Source organism: Saccoglossus kowalevskii, chromosome 8 (genome assembly GCF_978046115.1).
Source record: "Saccoglossus kowalevskii chromosome 8, keSacKowa6.1, whole genome shotgun sequence".
Classification (NCBI taxonomy): domain Eukaryota; kingdom Metazoa; phylum Hemichordata; class Enteropneusta; family Harrimaniidae; genus Saccoglossus; species Saccoglossus kowalevskii.
This window is the reverse complement of record NC_140648.1, coordinates 22,501,854-22,512,807: the sequence shown is the minus strand read 5'-3', so window position 1 is coordinate 22,512,807 and position 10,954 is coordinate 22,501,854.

The following is a 10,954-nucleotide window of genomic DNA, read 5'->3' as shown; positions in this document are numbered from 1 at the left end:
AGCCAATTTAATATTAAAAAATCATTAAAATTAACCATCACTGCCATTCTGGTACCGTTTCTCAGTTGTGAATAGTTGGATATATCTTTAACCTGTGCTGACAAGTCATGTGTGAACTTCATATATACGGCATTCATCATATTGAGTTGCGATATGATTTAAGATGTCAGAATAGTGGCCATAGTATGTTGATAATTCATATAAATCAAGAATTTCTGCCATGTGTGACCATATCTTGGTCATGTTTGATTTAGTTCAAATTTAGCACATATATTAGACATTATAAATTCAGGTTATTCATTACCTCAGGCTCATTTCAGACGAAAGGCGAAAGCGCTAGCCGCCGCCCGTGATTTTTCTTAAAAGACGATTTTATATCCACATTATCTTTTAACAAGAAACTATTTGAACTTATAACGCCGAAAAACAGGTGCTAGTTTTCAATGTATTTACAATCGATGCATGCTAGTTCTAGGACTGGGTATCATTACATTGATTCATGGTTGCAAATATAGCATTTCAGATGATTTATGCGTCTCAGAACTACCTTCGAAATAAAGTGGGTATACTATAAAACAGTCACTTTTAAGGCGAGTATCCCACTTGATTCTGACCAGAGCAATCCGTACTAAATTTTAGTTACGTTTTACATTTGATAACAAGATTGTGTGTGTCACAGCTAGTGAATACTTATACTTTGCCTATGAAACGGGTGAGATTCCCACTACCGAACGGAATACTAATTGAAGTTATATGTGTTATGTATCACACCATGATGGGTCGTATTATTATAGGCTGACAACATTCACATAACCGCTTTAGTTCTCATTTTATTTTGAAAATGAAATATCATTCTGTTCTGGATCTGGATAGTGTGAAATCGCATTATACTGAACACTTGAGAATGCAAATTTGCATTTTGTGGCGGCTCAATAAACTTTTTGAGATCGTAACTTTGTCCAAAAAAATTGGACAATGAAGTGTTCTGTTAAATCCAGTATGTAGATGAAAGCAAGAATGGGTCTTGGACAAATTTAAGCAAACGCCGGGGTGTCACTGTAAAGTCCATACACTTTATTTGTAATCAACTTAGAGCATGTATTGTGCCCGGGCTGTGCGTATCATTGCGAATACTGTCTCAGCAATGTTCTGGGCTTAAGCACAGTCCCCATGACAGGGGGACTGTGGCTTGGGGAATCGGGGTTCGACGTGATTTGTGGTTATATTTGAATGTCATCTCGTGGTTATTACATTATTATTGCTCCAGTTTACAGTAAAACGTCCCGCGTTATTGACTTATTATTTGTTAGTAGTTGAAGGTGTGTAGCTGTAATACCTATTCCTTTTTTTGTAAATCGGCGGTCTATATATTACCTATAAATACATTTCTTACCGATATACCCACATTTGCCCCAGCACTTTATATACCTACCGACCACATCAACACACCCTCGACCTTTTATTTATTACATATTCAGAAATTGCCCTGAGCAAATTTATATTCCAATGAACTGACATTTACCACGGCTGCAACTAGTTACATCATTCCGGCATATACACGAATCATGTTGCAAGCTAATGCTGGGTTCGGAGGAGTTGGATTTGTTGCGAGCAAGCCTTACAGTGCAGTAAAATGCTGGTAAAGGTGTTGATTTTCATATTTGAGGTGAACATCCCGGGTCCCCGTTGAAGCACTACTTTGAGCAATACCATTCACAAGAATTACAGATTACTGTCGACAGAGTCTCACTTTGAACCAGCTTTCAGACGAGGTTTTGAATCGACCTGTCGCTTATTTGCTACACTGGTAGTATTCATGGGAGAGGCTGTTTTTTCCTAATCTGGCCAAGTATGATATAAAGTTGTGTTTTGTATCACTGCAATTTTCTATGCTGCTTTTGGCTGATACTACTTCTATCTCGCCTGCAACGGGTATGATGTCCACGACAAAATCTGACTGACGATCATCGATGCGGCAGATCTCAATTAGGGTACCGGCTCTGCCGAGTGACCCCCGGACCCTGTACAGACTGTTCCCCGGTACACGCGTGTGGTCCATTGCCTCTAAGCTACAATTAAAAGTACTTTATTATCCTAACTACCATTTTGTACCGAATGCAGCGCGAATGTTTCTTAGATGCGTTTTCTGTTTGCGTTTGGATAGTGGCGCTTTTCTCTGCAAACTGTATCATCGTTTCAGTTGGCGGATTAAAAGACTTTGGTTTCAGGGTACGTATTGTCCATTTAACTTTCTGAAATTATTCTAGAACATGGTGTGGTTGCTACAGAAATATCTTAGTCTCATGCCCGGTTCTGTTAGATATTCTTGTTGAAAAAGCATACATTTCCCTCGTCCTGGCAAAAACAGGGTCGCCGAACCACGAATAAGGGATCATGATTTTTTGTTTAATGTCACAATATGCAATGCACGTGCTAGTAGCTTATGATGCGAGTGATCCCGACTAGAAATGCAGTTATCACAACGTTACACATTTACCCGTCTTTCCCTGATGTCTGATTTGAGCACAGGGTTCGAAATTAACAGAAGCGTATCACGGGAGGCAAATGATGTTGCTTTGCCGCCCTTCAAAATGTTTAAATATTCCTTAACTCTGTACCAGTGACGGCAACACGCGCGGGGGGGGGGGTGCCCTCGTCGCCTCTCCAAAATCAAGCTGAAACCTTTTATGTCAGCAAATTTTGCCCCTCAAACTTTTAAAGGGGAAGCATGCCCCAGACTCCCTAATAAGGTCGCGTTTTCGGCGCGAGGCTAGTGATCAGATTTCGCCCCTCCATGTAAAATTCCGTGCCGCCGCCTTATACGCATGCTGCAATACGAAAAAATCCGTATTATGAGTGGTTTTCAAACAGAAAGTCATGTCTGCCTACAAAAAAAAAGAAAAAAAAGAGTATATTTGGTTTTCAATCGCAATGTCTTAATTCTTATGTGAATCTCCTAGGTGAATTCCCGATATGAATTAGTATCCAATCATACGTTCCGACCTCCTTCGCAAATAGAGGTTTTACTTTTGATTAGTATGAACATGCAGTGGAATGGCTTATTTATTGCAAATGTTTGTATGCATTTAGCGTTTTTTTTTCAAAAACCACTATTGAGCATAGGTACTCCAATTCGAGTGCCTCCCCTGTTTTGTATTTACAAATAAAATGTTAAGCATGACAACAATTATGCGTTTGGTAAAGTGTTGCTGGACGTTGATTAACATTTTTGTGGCGCTGTATTTTTTTTTAATCGAGGACACGCATGCGCATAGTTGTTAAGCTTTTAAAATGGCGGTGTCGAGCGCGAGTTGTAAACTGGCTGCTGGTAGACTAAGAAGTCGTTGTCAGACGGATCAAGGCCGAATTACCCGTTTTAATGTGGCCGAAGAGTATATCCAAAAAGGAATAGACCAGCCTGGGTTTTACAAACACATGGTTTTGTGGAAAGGTGATTATATTCAAATTGTCTTCTCGTTTGATTTGTGGCGCTGATTTTCTGGGTAACTACAGTGTGGTTTCAGCAGTGTCGCTTTATTACTTGAATTGATCATTTTCAGATTTGCGGGCATGGACATCATCATTTGTAGGTCAACAGTAATCTAGCTTTGTGAAAGTATTTCGGTGCCATCCATGCTTATAAAGCAATCAACTTTTCAGATAAAACATTGACGCCACTGAAAAGTGGTGGCATGTGAAATCTTGGGTAGCCACGCCCACACGTTGCATTGCAAGTTGGCAGCAAGTTTACTAATACTCCGGTGTTGTACCGACTTCGCGTTTAATTGAGAACACTCATATAATATAATATTGGTCGCTGAACAATTGAACATGCAATTCAATTGCCTTACTGGAAATATAAAAGCTGTCGAAATCCAATGTGATGATGTATTTTGACTGTTTTATTTTCAGGTAGAGGTGTATTTGCTGCAAAGAATTTTACAAAAGGTGATTTCCTTTTAGAATATCATGGTGAGCTATTAACTGGAAGGGAGGGTGAAAGACGTGAAGACAGCAAGGAAAGTGTATTTCGTTACTTTTTCAAGCATAAAGGAAAAAGCTATTGGTTAGTATTTTCTATTAATATTTTGGCACGTTTGACATTTTATTTTTTGACTAAGGTTTCCATCCATTTGTTGAAATTACTACCCAGAATGCTTTTTGCCTATCCCCCGCCGTTGCAATAGCATTTGTAATTCATGCATAGAAAATTCATAGAGATGACCCATAACTGTTCACATCATTTTGCTATCAGTCTCAAGTTTCCTTGCATCTTAGACTGGTATTTGTAGTGACAAGTGATGCAAAACTTGATAATTTTTGTTTGTTTTGGTATACCTTAATTTGTTACATATAAAATTTTCAGGAAAATAAATATTTTTCTGGAAAATTTACCAATTGCAGCTTCCTCGGGTTGGAGCTTGAGCATGATAGAAGATTTCCGAGTATATCTATAAGTCAATATACATTATGAATGGTAATTTAATCTGACAGCCCTTTACATAATAAATACTGTTGGTTACTAGTATAAAGAATTAGTATTAACTTCAGAGTAAGATGTACATTTGTAGAGCTATGTAATTTGTTTTTAACAATGGGCAATACTGTTTGTTTCTACCTGACAAAAGAAGTATTGTTGTCTATAAATAGTAAAATTGATGAAAGTTCCAATATATTTTTAAAACCATTCATGACCGCTCAAAACCATTATTACCCTTATTATTACCATTATTACCAGGTATTATTATTATTATTATCTTTTGTATTAACTCTAGGGAATGTAAATATTTTTTTCAAATTTTGCTACTGACCCCATGTTTTATTTTTCATATGACCATGTCCATTTTGTTTTAGAATGTTATTAATCATAATCATGTATGTAAAGCTGACTACAAGAATAAGTTTGTAAAGCACTATATAGGCTTGAAAGGTTATATAAACTCAAACTTGGTTAAAACTTGTTTTTTAGTGTCGATGCAACTGATGAACCTTCAAAAGGTCCTAAATATGGACGATTGGTTAATCATGAAAGAAAGCACCCAAATTCAAGAATGCAAGTAATAGAACTAAGGAGTCGCCCATACCTAGCATTGTTTGCAATCAAAGACATTGACGTTGATGAAGAGATTCTTTATAATTATGGACCAACTAGATTACCTTGGGAAGTTAAGGTAAATATCTATACTCTTACTGGAATTAGCTGGTTGTCTGAAATACTAGCAGCCACTTTTTTGCTGTAAAAGGCGTTGCAGTGGTACTTACAGTGGTACTTACACTTAACTACTGTTGAGATATAGTTACACAATCATATATTGTAGATGATATTGGCTACAATGAAAGTTTTGTTTACTTGATAGTTTGTACATATTTGTACATATATTGACTGGGAAATGTTGTTGAGATTCTTTCTTGGTTGGAAGATTGTGTTTTCAGTTTTGATCATCTGTGTGTGAACTTCATTTCCTATAAATAGTATAGTAGAAAAAAAAATGTTTTGCTTCATGTAAATTTGACTATGTAATTCTGTTCCTAAAACATTTGGTCTATGAATTAGCTTCACTCATGATGGCCTATAAAAAACACTTTACTAACTCAAAATTAATTAATTAAGCTGCGTTTTATTAGGCCTTGTTGAACAAATTCCAAAATAGGGACTTGTGTTTTGGTTCCGTCTGTGTATACGTGTATATGTTCATTCATTGACAAGTCATAATGAAATACATATGCATAGGATTTGTTTGTCATTTTGTTGATCTTGATTGACTAGCAGCCATTTCTGTCTCAAAAGAAGTGTTACCCAGACATGCCTATGTTGATTTTGTTCAAACTTGGTATGAACATCAGGTGACTGATGCACATTATGATAGTTTCATGGTTTGATTCAAATGGCTGACTGGTCTCCATTTCTCCAAGATATTTTTTGTTCAAATTTAGTACAAACGCAAGACGAATGTTGTTTTTTGAAATTATGACTGACTAGCATCCTTTTCCAAAAACAATAAAATCTCAAAAATTTGCACCTGCCATTGTCATTGTTTCTCAAGGATGCTTTTGCTGATTTCATTTACTCCTTGCATGATCACTTTATTTTGTTTTGTTGATTCAGAATGGCCAACTGGCGATTTTTTTAGTCCAATAACACACCAAAAATCAACATTTCAACAATTTTGTTGAAAATCAGTACAAAGACAATACATTACACAAGTTGATTTATTTATTTTTTGTTTCAATGACTTTTGAGAGACTAGTATATATTTTTGTTCCCTCACACGCTCGTAAACCGTTTCTCAGGCATGTCTGGGTCAGTTTTATTCAAACTTGAGAACATGACACTATCACGTGTGAATCTGTTTGGTGATTTGCTTCAATCTGGCAGCTATGCTTTTTTTTTTCATAGTTTCATAAATATGCTTTATGCTTTAACAGATTTTGGTATGTAAAACATATATGTTTTGTTTTGCTATTTGATTCAAAATGTCCAACTGTATTATGTGTGGATTATGTGGATTTTTTCATAGGAGGTGTCACTTTGACTGAACAAAACATGAATATGATGCCATTTGATGTAACACCATATTTTAACATGCTGAATAATCTCCTAACATTTATTGTAATTTCTCTACATTTTCATTGTTTATATTTAATGCGGTCACTAAAAACTGAGCAGGGACTAGGGCATTGACAGTGACTTGTTTTGTAAATTTGTTATTTGCTTGACAGTGGTGGTATTTTGACTTGTTTGTCATATCAAAACATCAAAATGTTTTGTTGTTTTCAGAGCATTATTGGTGATTTTTTCTTGAAGTTTAGGTAATTTTCTGTTCTGGTTCCTCCTTGTCTTTCTTTGCATAATTTTCTGCCTTCATTGACCATTCTCAATATTTGGCCAAAACTGCCCATATTTTCTATTTTTTGAATATTATTAAATATTTAATCTGTATTATATCTACACAGTTGGATTTTTTTATGTTTTGGCTTTTGGGTAGCTTTTTGTTTTGAGAATAATGTGCAAAATAGTATTCATATCAGCTGGTGTAGATTAGTGTCAGCAGTAACACAGAAAGCACATGTGTCTGTACCTGAGAGAAGTGACAAACATAAATATCATGCATTTAATTAGTACAACATTAGTATAATGCTTTTGTAATCTTGTAATCTCCCTGAATAAGTTGGGAAAAACAAGTCTTTAGGTACTATTTGCAAGACACTTAGTTCCTGGTGTACAGTTAAAATTATCAATGCACTATTGCAAGATGTATGCTTAACCTAAATCGCATTGGATTATTTCTTTATCTATAGAAAAAAGTTCCTGGTGGTGGAAACAAACAATCAGAATCATGTGTCATGAACAGTAATGCCTTACTTGCTTGTGTTGAGCTTGATGGCTGTAACACTGAACCTGAATCATATGTCACCCGCAATGCCAGTAGTGAACCACCTGTTGACTGCAACACTGAACCAGAATCACACGGCACCTACAATGCGAGTTGTGAACAAGATTGTTGCAATACAGAACCAGAATCACATGTCAACCACAATGCTAGTAGTGAACCTGTTGACTGCAGCACTGAACCAGAATCACATATTACCCACAATGCCAGTAGTGAACCTGTTGACTACAACACTGAACCAGAATCACATGTCACCCACAATGCCAGTAGTGAACCTGTTGACTACAACACTGAACCAGAATCACATGTCACCCACAATGCCAGTAGTAAACCTGTTGACTGCAACACTGAATCGGAATCACATGTTAACCACCATGCCAGTTGTGGACCTGTTGACTTCAACACTGAACCAGAATCACATGTTACCCACAATGCCAGTAGTGAACCTGTTGACTACAACACTGAACCAGAATCACATGTCACCCACAATGCCAGTAGTGAACCTGTTGACTACAACACTGAACCAGAATCACATGTCACCCACAATGCCAGTAGTAAACCTGTTGACTGCAACACAGAATCAGAATCACATGTTAACCACCATGCCAATTGTGAACCTATTGACTGCAACACTGAACCAGAATCACACGGCACCTACAATGCGAGTTGTGAACCAGGTGGTTGCAATATAGAACCAGAATCACATGTTACCCACATTGCCAGTAGTGAGCCTGTTGACTTCAACACTGAACCAGAATCACATGTTACCCACAATGCCAGTAGTGAACCTGTTGACTGCAACACTGAACCAGAATCACATTTCACACAGATTGACAGAAGTAAACCAGATAGTTGCAACTCAGAACCAGAAGCATGTCTATTGCCTGCCAGGTTTGAGCCAGATGGTGGTATCGTGAATCTTGAATCGTATATTGCACATGGTTCAGATGGTGGCTACGTGAGACCAAAATCGTGTATAATACAGAATAGTGTGCTACCTGTCAGAACTGAACCAGATAGTGGCAATTTGAATTCAGGATCATTCATTGTACAGAACAGTATTTTACCTGCCAGAAGTGAACCAGATGGTGGCAACTTGAAACCAGAATCATGTTTGGTACATAATGATGCCAAAGCCAGTTGTGAGCCTGTTGACTTCAACACTGAACCAGAATCACATGTTACCCACAATACCAGTAGTAAACCTATTGACTGCAACACAGAATCAGAATCACATGTTAACCACCATGCCAGTAGTAAGCCTGTTGACTTCAACACTGAACCAGAATCACATGTTACCCACAATGCCAGTAGTGAACCTGTTGACTGCAACACTGAACCAGAATCACATTTCACACAGATTGACAGAAGTAAACCAGATAGTTGCAACTCAGAACCAGAAGCATGTCTATTGCCTGCCAGGTTTGAGCCAGATGGTGATATCGTGAATCTTGAATCGTATATTGCACATGGTTCGGATGGTGGCTACCTGAGACCAAAATCGTGTATAATACAGAATAGTGTGCTACCTGTCAGAACTGAACCAGATAGTGGCAATTTGAATTCAGGATCATTCATTGTACAGAACAGTATTTTACCTGCCAGAAGTGAGCCAGATGGTGGCAACTTGAAACCAGAATCATGTTTGGTACACAATGATGCCAAAGCCAGTTGTGAACCTGTTGACTTCAACACTGAACCAGAATCACATGTTACCCACAATGCCAGTAGTGAACCTGTTGACTGCAACACTGAACCAGGATCACATGTTACCCACAATGCCAGTAGTGAATCTGTTGACTGCAACACTGAACCAGAATCACATTTCACGCAGATTGACAGAAGTAAACTTGATAGTTGCAACTCAGAACCAGTAGCATGTCTATTGCCTGCCAGGTTCGAGCCAGATGGTGGTATCGTGAATCTTGAATCGTATATTGCACATGGTTCGGTTGGTGGCTACGTGAGACCAAAATCGTGTATAATACAGAATAGTGTGCTACCTGTCAGAACTGAACCAGATGGTGGCAATTTGAATTCAGGATCATTCATCTTACAGAACAGTATTTTAACTGCCAGAAGTGAACCAGATGGTGGCAACTTGAAACCAGAATCATGTTTGGTACATAATGATGTCAATGGTGGGTCAGATAGAGGCAAGACAAAATCATTAAAAAGAAGAGTCATTTTGCCATTTATAACCTCACCAGAAGAATTTCTCACCCCAGGTTATACTAATTCCTGTAAAAATGTACGTAAATCATCAACCTTGTTTAAAAAATATGATTCAAACATTGTTTTGGAATCAGACTGTGAATCTGACATTTCTGATTCTGAAATTTCTTTTCCATTTCTGCAATCTAAATGGGATAGAAGTAAAAATGTTGTTAAAGTTAGGCCTCTCACACCTGTACAAACTAAGGTTAAAACTCATCCTTCAATGGAAGTAAAAACTGCAGCTACTCATGACAATGAAGATGAAAATGATAGTGAAAACTTTGAAGAAGACTATGACGATTCTGATGCTGACCCTACTTATGAACCAAATTCAGATTGTGAGTCGGATGTATCTTTTTCTTGTGAATTAGATATGCATAGTATCAGTGATGTGAAAACTACAGGAAATGACAAGCCATGGATGAAATCTAGCATAAGCCCCAAAGATAAGGCTTGCCAATCAGCTGCTATCTGTCAAAGTAGTGATAATTGTTCCAATAGTATCATTGTTCCTGATCTGTCGGATTGTGAGTCTGTTGAATTCAATACTGTGTCACCATTGTCATCAAAGTTTCATGGGAAAGAAAACAAGAATCATCAAAATACTTCTGCAGGTGAAATGAGCATAGAGTTTGTAAAGTCTTCAGAAAAAAGAAATCTGCCTAGTACATCATCTACTACAAAGAATCTTAAGAATGACATCCAAATCAGTTCTGTGAATCCTTCCTCGGTGCAGGTTCAAACAACAAATAATTCCAATAGGAAAAGAAAATGGGACAAATTTGCTTACTGTGTTTACTGCATGAACAAATATCCAAAGTTACCAAGGCATTTTGAGAATAAACACAGTACAGAGAAAGATGTTGTCTATGCATTAAGTTTCAGAAAGGGAAGTACCGAAAGGAAAATTTTATGGCAGAAACTAACAAATAAAGGCAACCATGCTCATAATGTTGAAATACTTAAAGATGGATATGGCTATATCATACCATACAGAAGACCATCATTTACAGTTCCTGTATCGCAGTATCTCCCTTGTCCTGAATGTTTGGGTTGGTTCATCAAAGCAGAACTGTATAAACACAACAAGACATGTCCTGTCAAACTGTTTGAAAATGCAACACCAAAAATAATTCACCGAAGAATACAACAAGTAGCAGGAATGTTATTACCACATAGTGATAATGTTACAGAGGGTATGGCGGACAGAGTGCTATCTAGAATGACTCAGGATGAAGTGGCAGTAATTGCAAGAAATGATGATCTTATCATAGAATTTGGATCCAGGGAATATATGAAAGTTGGTACAGAATCTGCAAAGATCCAGTACGTGAAGCAGAAAATGA